Here is a 13,816-nt window from a genome sequence, read left to right as displayed (position 1 = left end):
GACGCGAATAAAACCTCCGAGACGCAGTCCAAGTGCCGGCGGCCCAAACACCGCTCTAAGCCCCGCCGCTCAAAAGACGGAAACACTGGCACCAGAGAAAGTAGTACTCCGGGCGACGCCGAAAGCAATGAAGGCCCTGTCGGGACTACATCCGAATAGGAACACGGCAGCAGGCAAAACAACCCTGACGAACAGGCCACAGAAGATGACTCGGAGGATGATAGTTACCATCCACCCTCCGAGGAGGAGACAAGACTTGGCAACGAAGACTTCATCGTGCCTGAGGATCCTCTCGAGCAGGAGCTCTTTAAGCTTCAGCTCATAGCCACTGCAAGAAGCCTGAAAAAGAAACAACAACAGCTTCAAGCTGAACAAGACCTGCTCGTCGACAGATGGACTGATGTCCTGATAGCTGAGGAATACGGCCTCAAGCGCCCAGCCAAGAGGTACGCAAAACGCAGACTGCTACCTTAGTTCGAGGAGGAGACAATAGATCCCACACCTCCCTCGCACAATGCGGACCGGCCACCCCGCAGTCAGAATAAAACGGCAACTTAGACCGAACAGTAGCCCGCCCCACCGCCTCACAAAAACAGGGACAGACCGGCTCGGGACCATATATACGACCTTCGGTAGGAATTGGACAATAGAGCAGGACACACCAGATCTATATACGGATCGCGAGGACGTTTCCATACTCGGGACGACAGCTACCGATTCGGACGTGACAAACTTAATCGCACCCGGGTTGATAACCACAGACGGAGGACGTCAGAGATACGCCATGACACGGCCCGCTATAGAGGCGCCGCACACCCTCTCTTCTTCACAGACGAGGTCCTGGATCATGAATTCCCCGAGGGGTTCAAGCCTGTCAATATTGAATCATATGACGGAACAACCGACCCCGCAGTGTGGATCGAAGATTTTATTCTTCACATACACATGGCCCGGGGAGATGACCTCCATGCCATCAAATACCTCCAATTAAAGCTCAAAGGACCAGCTCGACACTAGCTAAATAGTCTGCCTGAGAACTCCATCGGCAGCTGGGAGGACTTGGAAGAGGCCTTCCTCAACAACTTCTAGGGTACATATGTCTGGCCACCCGATGCCGATGACTTAAGCCACATAGTTCAACAATCTGGAGAATCGGCCAGAAAATTCAGGACTAGGTTCCTAACCAAAAAGAACCAGATCGTTGACTGTCCGGACGCCGAAGCCCTAGCGGCCTTTAAGCATAGCATCCGGGACGAATGGCTTGCCCGCCACCTCGGCCAGGAAAAGCCGAGATCCATGGCAGCCCTCACGGCACTTATGACCCGCTTTTGCGCGAGAGAGGAAGGTTGGCTGGCTCGCAGTACAAACACAGCCAACGAAATAGGCCCCTCCGAGGCCAAAAACAGCACCGGCAAGCTCCGGCGCAACAGACACAAACGCCGAAACAATGGCTATAACGCCGATGACACTACAGTTCACGCCGGATTCAGTGGCTCCAAGTCCGGCCAGCGAAAGAAGCCCTATAAAAGGAGCAGCGGAGGACCATCCAGCTTGGACCGCATACTCGATCATCCTTGCCAGATACATGGCACCCCAGACAAACCGGCCAACCATACTAACAGAGATTGCCGGGTCTTTAAACAAGCCAGCAAGGTCAACAACAGAAACAAAGAAGGAGAATCTCAGAGCGAGGACGATGACGAGGAGCCCCGGCAGCCGAACACTGGGGAACAAAAGAAATTTCCCCCTCAAGTCAAAACGGTGAACATAATCTACGCTACACATATCCCCAAAAGGGAGCGCAGGCGCGCACTTAGGGACGTCTATGCGTTAGAGCCAGTCGCCCCGAAATTCAATCCGTGGTTGTCATTTCCGATCACCTTTGACCACCGAGATCATCCAACCAGCATTCGCGACGGCGGTTCAGCCGCACTGGTCCTCGACCCAATCATCGACGGATTTCACCTGACACGAGTCCTAATGGACGGCGGTAGTAGCCTTAACCTGCTCTATCAGGATACAGTACGTAAAATGAGCATCGACCCCTCAAGGGTCAAGACCACGAAGACTACCTTTAAAGGAGTCATACCAGGCGTAGAGACCCGTTGTACGGGCTCAATAATGCTGGAGGTAGTATTCGGCTCCCCGGATAACTTCCGAAGCAAAGAACTAATCTTCGATATCGTCCCATTTCGCAGCGGCTATCACGTCCTGCTCGGACGAACCGCATTCGCTAGATTCAGTGCGGTGCCACATTACACTTATCTCAAGCTCAAGATGCCCGGCCCACGTGGCATCATTACAATAAATGGAGACACAGAACGCTCCTTCCATAAGCGCACTGCCGCCCTAGCAGCAGAAGTACAAAACGGACTTCTCAAGCAGCATTATAATCCGGCTGCCGAGCCCCTGGACATCATCAAGAGGGTCCAGACCACACTGCAGTAGGACAGCTCGGCTCGTCAAGAGCCGAATTAGCAATTTGACCTCCGTCTCAGCCCCGATGAGGCAATGGCACTAACACCGCGCGTACATAAACTACACACTCAAAACCCCATGGAATTTATGGAAGCATAACTCGTTCACGATCCACTGTATGGCTCGACCGACCCTGGGATTCGCACACTTTTTCTTTTTCTTTTTTACAAGTTTCCTTCTCTTTTTGAGGCCTATGCGGACAACCCACTTGCAGAACACACCAAGGGGGCAAGGAGCTCTGGCTTACAAGGGAATACCCAGGTGGTCTCTACTAAAGGATTGCCATACTTGCTTTTCATACCCGCACGCAGCTCACCCTTGGTTACGACATGTTAAATAGCCCTACTTGCTTATCGCACTACTTGTACAAAGTACGCCTTGACGTACTAGTTACATCACAATGGTGAATGAATGGTGGCCTCAGATTATTACCTAATTTTCCTGTTTTCTCACCTCTGTATATATTACTTATTGCACACGTACACCATGGTACGTATTACTGTGCCAGGGGCTTCATTACACCCCGCATTACGACAATAAAAGTCCGAACACTTTCTCAGTATAGTTCGGCACCCTGAACTTATAGCATTATATGCATCGGCTCCGAATCATGTCTTTGGTCAATAGTTGGGTTGCCCGACTCCTATGCTTACTACCTTACGTTCCGCTATATCGGCTAGGGTAATAAAGGGAGAACTACTACGATTGTGTCCCGGTTCTTCCGGACGAGCACCTCAGTAGAGAAAGCCGAAAACTGACTGTCATGATGCGGCGAGAGCTGGTCAGCTATTCGAGAGGTTCCAAATCGTTAGAGATTCTTTTCCGCTTCTTCCGAAGAATCGGTTCCCCCGATTAGGCGTGCATAGCGCCCTGTTCGGTCTTCCGAATACCAGGTGCTTCGCCAACTTTCTTAATTGTCAAACTCCTATGGCTAAGTGAGGGCGGTAAAGGCCGCATAGTCTGATTGGCTTGTTCGTTGCACTAAACACATCCTTTAAGGACCAGAATGTGGAGTAAAGAGTGTTTAGATTTATCCCGAACACCCCCGTACTATCTACGTGGGGGCAGAAGCCAACGACTGGTCAACCCTTAGAGTTAATAAACAGTCGCACAAGAGGTAAATTTAAATTATAAACATTATACTCCCTCCGTCCGGAAATACTTGTCAGAGAAATGCCTAAAAATGGATGTATCTAGAACTAAAACATATCTAGATACATCCATTCCTCCGACAAGTATTTCCGGACGGAGAGAGTACTACATAACACCATTGTTCCATATTATAGGGCAAGGTAATACATATGTTCTCATGGGAATATGATATCCTTCGAACATTGCCCCGCCACAAGGCGGGACCTCTCCAGGACACCATCAAAATAGTGCTCGGGACAACGATGCTCCTTGCCCTCCGGTGGCCCCTCGGTCATTAGATTCTTAGCATCCAGCTTCGCCCAATGCGTCTTAATGCGGGCAAAGGCCATATGGGCACCTTCAATACAGACCGACCGCTTCACGGCTTCAAGCCGCGGACAGGCACTCACAAGCTGCTGCACAACCCCGAAGTAGCTGCTAGGTATAGGATTGGTAGGCCACAGCCGGACTATTAGGTCCTTCATGGCTAGCTCTGCCAACCTACACACCTCGACCAACTGCTTTAGCTGGTTGCTGAAGGGCACCGGATGTTCGGATCCCAGATATTGGGACCAGAATAGCTTCTCTGTAGACATCCCTTCTTCGGCTTTGTAATGCTCGGCAACATTTGACACACTATGCGGCAGATCTGTAAACGCCCCTGGAAAATCCAAATTTAGGATAAGTACAAGGAACATTTCTTCTACACACTTGCTATGCATGGTGAAAGACTTACCCGCCATAATCTTCTTGGCCGCCTGAACTTCCTGGAGGGCGCTCTGGGCTTCGGCTCGTGCATCCTGTGCGCTCTGGCAGGCCTTCGCCAGTTCGGACTCTTGCGTCTTACAATCGCGCTCCAAGGACTTATCGATCGCGCCCTGGAGCTGTTGCTGCGTCTCGCCAACCTGGGCCTCATGCTTCTCGCGCGCGGCGCGTTCCTTGGCCGCTTTGTCCTCGGCCTTGGCTAACGCCTTCTTGAGGGCTGCCACCTCGGTCGTGGCCCCTAATAAAGTTTATGACACTTTAGTCCGGCTGGACTACTCATTTTTTCGAAATGTACCCACGGGTTACTGCATACCTTGTCTATCTTCCAGCTGCTTCTTCACGAGGCCGAGCTCCTCCTCGGCCCACTCAAGTTCCCGCTTCACTCTGGAAACTTCCGCAGCACGAGCAGTGGCAGCCTGCAGCGATACCTGCTTATTCACATAGACAACTCATGTTAGACTCTTGCGATATTTATTCTCGATCCTCTGTTTGGCTTTTCCTCCTGAACACCAAATAGAGCATCAGGGGCTACTGTCTATACGGTGATATTTTTCCTACATTCACTGTACTTACCTCAAAACTCATTAGAAGGCTGGTGCAGGCTTCGGTCAGTCCGCTTTTGACAAACTGAACCTTCTCTATTACCGTGTCCATAAGGACACGATGCTCGTCCACGATAGAGGTGCCTCGTAGCGCCTCCAACAGATTATCCGGTGCCTCTGGTTGGACAGAGGTCACCGGTGGAACAGGCACATTCCCTTCTTGGGGGGAATGCCATTCGCTGGACCCCAGAGCCGTGCAGATCTCCGGAATGGTATCCGGCTGAGGCCCGAAGGGAACTCGGGCCCCGTCACCAGTACCTGTGGGGACTTTTTCCCCATATGTCCGGCGGCAGAGGAGTCATCCTGGACGTGATACGTCTCCAACGTATCTATAATTTTTGATTGCTTCATGCTATATTTTCTACTGTTTTGGACTATATTGGGCTTTATTTTCCACTTTTATATTATTTTTGGGACTAACCAATTAACCGGAGGCCCAACCCAGAATTGCTATTTTTTTGCCTATTTCAGTGTTTCGGAGAAACAGAATATCAAACGGAGTCCAAACGGAATAAAATCTTCGGGAACGTGATTTTCTCACCGAACATGATCCAGGAGACTTGGACCCTACTCCAAGGAGTCAAAGAGGAGGTCACGAGGGTGGGGGACGCACCCCTGCCTCATGGCCCCCTCGATGCTCCACCGATGTACTCCTTCCTCCTATATATACACACGTACCCCCAAACGATCAGAACAGGAGCCAAAAACCTAATTCCACCGCCGCAACTTTCTGTATCCACGAGATCCCATCTTGGGGCCTGTTCCAGAGCTCCGCCGGAAGAGGGCCGTCATCACGGAGGGCTTCTACATCATCCTAGCCCCTCCGATGAAGTGTGAGTAGTTTACCTCAGACCTTCGGGTCCATAGTTAGTAGCTAGATGGCTTCTTCTCTCTCTTTGAATCTCAATACAAAGTTCTCCCCCTCTCTTGTGGAGATCTATTTGATGTAATCTTCTTTTTGCGGTGTGTTTGTTGAGACCGATGAATTGTGGGTTTATGATCAAGTCTATCTATGAATAATATTTGAATCTTCTCTGAATTCTTTTATGTATGATTGGTTATCTTTGCAAGTCTCTTCGAATTATCCGTTTGGTTTGGCCAACTAGATTGGTAGTTCTTGCCATGGGAGAAGTGCTTAGCTTTGGGTTCGATCTTGCGGTGTCCTTTCCCAGTGACAGAAGGGGCAGCAAGGCACGTATTGCATCATTGCCATCGAGGATAACAAGATGGTATTTATTTCATATTGCATGAATTTATCTCTCTACATCATGTCATCGTGCTTAAGGCGTTACTCTGTTTTTAACTTAATACTCTAGATGCATGCTAGATAGCGGTCGATGAGTGGAGTAATAGTAGTAGATGCAGAATCGTTTCGATCTACTTGTCACGGACGTGATGCCTATATACATGATAATGCCTAGATATTCTCATAACTATGCTCAATTCTGTCAATTGCTCAACAGTAATTTGTTCACCCACCGTAGAATACTTATGCTCTTGAGAGAAGCCACTAGTGAAACCTATGGCCCCGGGTCTATTCTCATCATATCAATCTCCATCACTTTAATCTTGCTTTGCTTTTTTAATTTGCCTTTACTTTTTACTTTGCATCTTGATACCAAAAATACCCAAAAATATTATTCTATCAGATCTCACTCTCCTAAGTGACCGTGAAGGGATTGACAACCCCTAATCGCGTTGGTTGCGAGTAGCTATCGTTTTGTGCAGGTACGAGGGACTTGAGCGTGGCCTCCTACTGGATTGATACCTTGGTTCTCAAAAACGGAGGGAAATACTTACGCTACTCTGCTGCATCATCCCTTCCTCTTCGAGGAAAACCAATGCAAGCTCAAGACATAGCAAGAAGGATTTCTGGCGCCGTTGCCGGGGAGTCTACGCAAAAAGTCAACATACCAAGTACCCAATAGAATCCCTATCTCTCGCATTATATTATTTGCCATTTGCCTCTCGTTTTCCTCTCCCCCACTTCACCCTTGCCGTTTTATTCGCCCTCTCTCTCTATCCTCCCTCTCTATTTGCCTCTTTTGCCCGTTTGCTCTTGTTTGCTTGTGTGCTAGTTTGCTTGTTTGTCGCGATGGATCAAGATACTACCAAATTGTGTGACTTCACCAATACCAATAATAATGATTTCCTTAGCACTCTGATTGCTCCTCTTATCGATGCTGAATCTTGTGAAATTAATGCTGCTTTGTTGAATCTTGTTATGAAAGATCAATTCGCCGACCTTCCTAGTGAAGATGCCGCTACTCATCTGAATAGCTTCGTTGATTTATGTGATATGCAAAAGAAAAAAGATGTCAATAATGATGTCGTTAAGTTGAAGCTATTTCCTTTTTCGCTTAGAGATCGTGCTAAAGCTTGGTTTTTGTTTTTGCCTAAAAATAGTATTGATTCACGGAACAAGTGCAAAGATGCTTTTATCTCTAAGTATTTTCCTCCCGCTAAGATCATCTCTCTTAGAAACGATATTATGAACTTTAAGCAACTTGATCATGAACATGTTGCACAAGCTTGGGAGAGAATGAAATTAATGATACGTAATTGCCCTACTCATGGTTTGAATTTGTGGATGATTATACAAATTTTTTATGCCGGATTGAATTTTGCTTCTAGAAATCTTTTAGATTCGGCCGCGGGAGGCACTTTTATGGAAATCACTTTAGGAGATGTTACTAAACTCCTAGATAATATTATGGTTAATTATTCTCAAAGGCATACTGAAAGATCTTCTAATAAAAAGTGCATGCGATAGAAGAAATCAATGTGTTGAGTGGAAAGATGGATGAACTTATGAAATTATTTGCTACTAAGAGTGTTTCTTCTGATCCTAATGATATTCCTTTGTCTACTTTGATTGAGAATAACAATGAATCTATGTATGTGAATTTTGTTGGTAGGAATAATTTTGGTAACAATGCTTATAGAGGGAATTTTAATCTTAGGCCATATCCTAGTAATCCTTCTAATAATTATGGGAATTCCTACAACAACTCTTATTGAAATTATAATAAGATGCCCTCTGAATTTGAGAATAGTGTTAAAGAGTTTATGAATTCACAAAAGAATTTTAATGCTTTGCTTGAAGAGAAATTCCTTAAGGTTGATGATTTGGCTAGGAACGTTGATAGAATTTCTCTTGAGATTGATTCTTTAAAGCTTAGATCTATTCCTCCTAAGCATGATATCAATGAGTCTCTCAAAGCCATGCGAATTTCCATTGATGAGTGCAAGGAAAGAACCGCTAGGATGCGTGCTTCCAAAGATGCCTTTATTAAAGCGTGTTCCTCCAATTCCTATGAAAATCAAGATGAAGATCTAAAAGTTATTGATGTGTCCCCTATTAAATCTTTATTTTGCAATATGAATCTTGATGAAACTGAATATGATCTTCCTTTACCTAGAAGGCGTTCTAAAAATTCGGAGTATTTAGATCTTAATGATGAAATTGATGAAAGTGGGATTGAAAGAAATAAAAATCTAGATGTTGCTAAACCCACTATATTGGATTTCAAGGAATTTAATTATTAAAGTTGTTCTTTAATTGATTGTATTTCCTTGTTGCAATCCGTGCTAAATCCTCCACATGCTTATAGTCAAAATAAAGCCTTCACCGAACATATTGTTGATGCCTTGATGCAATCTTATGAAGAAAAACTTGAGTTGAAAGTTTCTATCCCTAGAAAACTCTATGATGAGTGGGAACCAACTATTAAAATTAAAATTAAAGATCATGAGTTTTATGCTTTGTGTGATTTGGGTGCTAGTGTCTCTACTATTCCCAAGACTTTGTGTGATCTACTAGATTTCGGCGATTTTGATGATTGCTCTCTAAACTTGCGTCTTGCGGATTACACTATTAAGAAACCTATGGGAAGGATTAATGATGTTCTTATTGTTGCAAATAGGAATTATGTGCCCGTAGATTTCATTGTTCTTGATATAGATTGCAATCCTTCTTGCCCTATTATTCTTGGTAGACCTTTCCTTAGAACGGTTGGTGCGATTATTGATATGAAGGAAGGGAATATTAGATTTCAAATTCCATTAAAAAGAGCATGGAACACTTTCCAAGAAATAAAATAAAATTGCCATATGAAACTATCATGAGAGCCACTTATGGTTTGCCTACCAAAGATGGCAATACCTAGATCTATCCTCGCTTTTATGCCTAGCTAGGGGCGTTAAACGATAGTGCTTGTTGGGAGGCAACCCAATTTTATTTTTATTCCTTGCTTTTTTCTCCTGCTTAGTAATAAATAAATTATTTAGCCTCTGTTTTGGTTGTGTTTTTGTGTTTAATTAGTGTTTGTGCCAAGTAGAACCGTTGGGAAGACTTGGGGAAAGTCTTGTTGAACTTGCTGTAAAAAACAGAAACTTTAGCGCTTACGAGAACTGCTGTCATTTTTATTTGGAGAGTGATATTTAGTTAATTATTTTTGCAGATGATTAATAGATAAATTACTCACGTCCATAAATTTATTTTATAATTTTTGGGGTTCCAGATCTTGCGCTAGCTACAGATTACTATAGACTGTTCTGTTTTTGACAGATTCTGTTTTTCGTGTGTTGTTTGCTTATTTTGATGAATCTATGGCTAGTAAAATAGTTTATAATCCATAGAGAAGTTGGAAAAAACAGTAGTTTTAACACCAATATAAATAAAGAATGAGTTCATTACAGTACCTTGAAGTGGTCTGTTGTTTTCTTTCGCTAACGGAGCTCACGAGATTTATATTTTGAGTTTTGTGTTGTGAATTTTCAAGTTTTGGGTGAATTCTTTTGATGGATCATGGAATAAGGAGTGGCAAGAGACTAAGCTTGGGGATGCCCATGGCACCCCCAAGATAATCCAAGGACACCAAAAAGTCAAAGCTTGGGGATGCCCCGGAAGGCATCCCCTCTTTCGTCCACTTCCATCGGTAATTTACTTGGAGCTATATTTTTATTCATTAACATGATATGTGTTTTGCTTGGAACGTCTTGTATTATTTGTGTCTTTGTGTCTTAGTATTCCAAAATCATCCTTGCTGTACACACCTTTTGAGGGAGCCATACATGAATTAAAATTTGATAGAATACTCTATGTGCTTCACTTATATCTTTTGAGCTAAGTAATTTTGCTCTATGTGCTTCACTTATATCTTTTGAGCTATGTAGTTTTGCTCTGTGTGCTTCACTTAGATCTTTTAGAGCACGGTGGTGGATTTGTTTTAAAGAAACTATTGATCTCTCATGCTTCACTTAAATTATTTTGAGAGTCTCTTAATAGCATGGTAATTTGCTTAATAATAATATGCTTGGTATTCAAGATTTGTCAAACTTTCTTTTGAGTGTGTTGAATACTAAGAAAAGATTGAAGCATGATAATTGTTTTGAGATATGGAGGTTATAATATTAAAGTCATGCTAGTTGAGTAGTTGTGAATTTAAAGAATACGTGTGTTAAAGTTTGTGATTCCCGTAGCATGCACGTATGGTGAACCATTATGTGATGAAGTCGGAGCATGATTTATTTATTGATTGTCTTCCTTATGAGTGGCCGTCGGGGACGAGCGATGGTCTTTTCCTACCAATCTATCCCCCTAGGAGCATGCACGTAATGCTTTTCTTTGATAACTTCTAGACTTTTGCAATAAGTATATGAGTTATTTATGACTAATGTTGAGTCCATGGATCATACGCACTCTCACCCTTCCACCTTTGCTAGCCTCTCTAATACCGCGCACCTTTCGCCGATATCATACACCTACCATATACCTTCCTCAAAACAGCCACCATACCTACCTATTATGGAATTTCCATAGCCATTCCGAGATATATTGCCATGCAACTTTCCACCATCTAGTTCATCATGACACATTCATTATTGTCATATTGCTTAGCATGATCATGTAGTTGACATAGTATTTGTGGCAAAGCCACCGTTCATAATTTTTTCATACTTGTCACTCTTGATTCATTGCATATCCCGGTACACCGCCGGAGGCATCCATATAGAGTCATACTTTGTTTTAGAATCGAGTTGTAATCATTGAGTTGTAAATAAATAAAAGTGTGATGATGATCATTTAATAGAGCATTGTCCCAATAATAAAAAAAAGAGAAAGGCCAAAGAAAAAAAAGAAGGCCAAAAAAAAGAAAATAAATAAAAAGGGGCAATGCTACTATCCTTTTACCACACTTGTGCTTCAAAGTAGCACCATGATCTTCATAGTAGAGAGTCTCTCATGTTATTACTTTCATATACTAGTGGGAATTTTACATTATAGAACTTGGCTTGTATATTACAATGATGGGCTTCCTCAAATTGCCCTAGGTCTTCATGAGCAAGCAAGTTGGATGCACACCCACTTAGTTTCATTTTAAGCTTTCATACATTTATAGCTCTAGTGCATCCATTGCATGGCAATCTCTACTCACTCACATTGATATCTATTGATAGGCATCTCCATAGCCCGTTGATATGCCTAGTTGATGTGAGACTATCTTCCCCTCCTTTTTGTCTTCTCCACAACCACCATTCTATTCCACCTATAGTGCTATATCCATGGCTCGCGCTCATGTATTGCGTGAAGATTGAAAAAGTTTTGAAAAAGTTAGAGTATGAAACAATTGCTTGGCTTGTCATCGGGGTTGTGCATGATTTAAATACTTTGTGTGGTGAATATGGAGCATAGCCAGACTATATGATTTTGTAGGGATAACTTTCTTTGGTCATGTTATTTTGAGAAGACATAATTGCTTTGTTAGTATGCTTGAAGTATTACTATTTTTATGTCAATATAAACTTTTGTCTTGAATCTCTCTAATCTGAATATTCACACCACAATTAAGAAGATTTGCATTGAAATTATGCCAAGTAGCACTCCGCATCAAAAATTCTCTTTTTATCATTTACCTACTCGAGGATGAGCAGGAATTAAGCTTGGGGATGCCTGATACGTCTCCAACGTATCTATAATTTTTGATTGCTCCATGCTATATTATCTACTGTTTTGGACTATATTGGGCTTTATTTTCCTCTTTTATATTATTTTTGGGACTAACCTATTAACCGGAGGCCCAGCCCAGAATTGCTGTTTTTTGCCTATTTCAGTGTTTCGGAGAAACAGAATATCAAACGGAGTCCAAACGGAATAAAATCTTCGGGAACGTGATTTTCTCACCGAACGTGATCCAGGAGACTTGGACCTTACTCCAAGGAGTCAAAGGGGGGCGCGCCCCCTGCCTCATGGGCCCCTCGATGCTCCACCGATGTACTCCTTCCTCCTATATATACACACGTACCTCCAAACAATCAGAGCAGGAGCCAAAAACCTAATTCCACTGCCGCAACTTTCTGCATCCACGAGATCCCATCTTGGGGCCTGTTCCAGAGCTCCACCGGAAGAGGGCCGTCATCACGGAGGGCTTCTACATCATCCTAGACCCTCCGATGAAGTGTGAGTAGTTTACCTCAGACCTTCGGGTCCATAGTTAGTAGCTAGATGGCTTCTTCTCTCTCTTTGAATCTCAATTCAAAGTTCTCCCCCTCTCTTGTGGAGATCTATTCGATGTAATCTTCTTTTTGCGGTGTGTTTGTTGAGACCGATGAATTGTGGGTTTATGATCAAGTCTATCTATGAATAATATTTGAATCTTCTCTGAATTCTTTTATGTATGATTGGTTATCTTTGCAAGTCTCTTCGAATTATCCGTTTGGTTTGGCCAACTAGATTGGTAGTTCTTGCCATGGGAGAAGTGCTTAGCTTTGGGTTCGATCTTGCGGTGTCCTTTCCCAGTGACAGAAGGGGCAGCAAGGCACGTATTGCATCGTTGACATCGAGGATAACAAGATGGGGTTTATTTCATATTGCATGAATTTATCTCTCTACATCATGTCATCGTGCTTAAGGCATTACTCTGTTTTAACTTAATACTCTAGATGCATGCTGGATAGCGGTCGATGAGTGGAGTAATAGTAGTAGATGCAGAATCGTTTCGATCTACTTGTCACGGACGTGATGCCTATATACATGATCATGCCTAGATATTCTCATAACTATGCTCAATTCTGTCAATTGCTCAACAGTAATTTGTTCACCCACCGTAGAATACTTATGTTCTTGAGAGAAGCCACTAGTGAAACCTATGGCCCCTGGGTCTATTCTCATCATATCAATCTCCATCACTTTAATCTTGCTTTGCTTTTTTACTTTGCCTTTACTTTTTACTTTGCATCTTTATACCAAAAATACCCAAAAATATTGTATCTATCATATCTCACTCTCGTAAGTGACCGTGAAGGGATTAACAACCCCTAATCGCGTTGGTTGCGAGTAGCTATCGTTTTGTGCAGGTATGAGGGACTTGAGTGTGGCCTCCTACTGGATTGATACCTTGGTTCTCAAAAACTGAGGGAAATACTTACACTACTCTGCTGCATCATCCCTTCCTCTTCGGGGAAAACCAACGCAAGCTCAAGACGTAGCAGGATGTCACCCCGATGGTCTCCGGAATCTCCCCCCGGCCTGGGAAATTCTTTTTGGACACCACCTCACCATCACCCTTGGGTGAGACAGAACGAGTAGGTGGCGGAGACATGCTAGCCATCTCCTTCGAGTCCAGCGAATCCTCTGTCGAGGATCGCGGGGAGCCATCGCGGGCCGGACTGCAATGACAAGGTTTAAGATGCGTCAATATCACAAAACGAGAAGGCCAGATGTTTTTGATTCTGGTACTCATGAGGCGGCCCGAGGCTTGGTCCGATGAGGTCGCTCTGGACTGCTATCAACGTCCCACGCGGAGTTATCCGTGAGGGAGCCTCTCCCCCTCTTGGGC

This window comes from Triticum dicoccoides, chromosome 1A (assembly GCF_002162155.2).
Source record: "Triticum dicoccoides isolate Atlit2015 ecotype Zavitan chromosome 1A, WEW_v2.0, whole genome shotgun sequence".
NCBI classification, from domain to species: Eukaryota; Viridiplantae; Streptophyta; class Magnoliopsida; order Poales; family Poaceae; genus Triticum; species Triticum dicoccoides.
Note: the sequence above shows the minus strand (reverse complement) of the source record.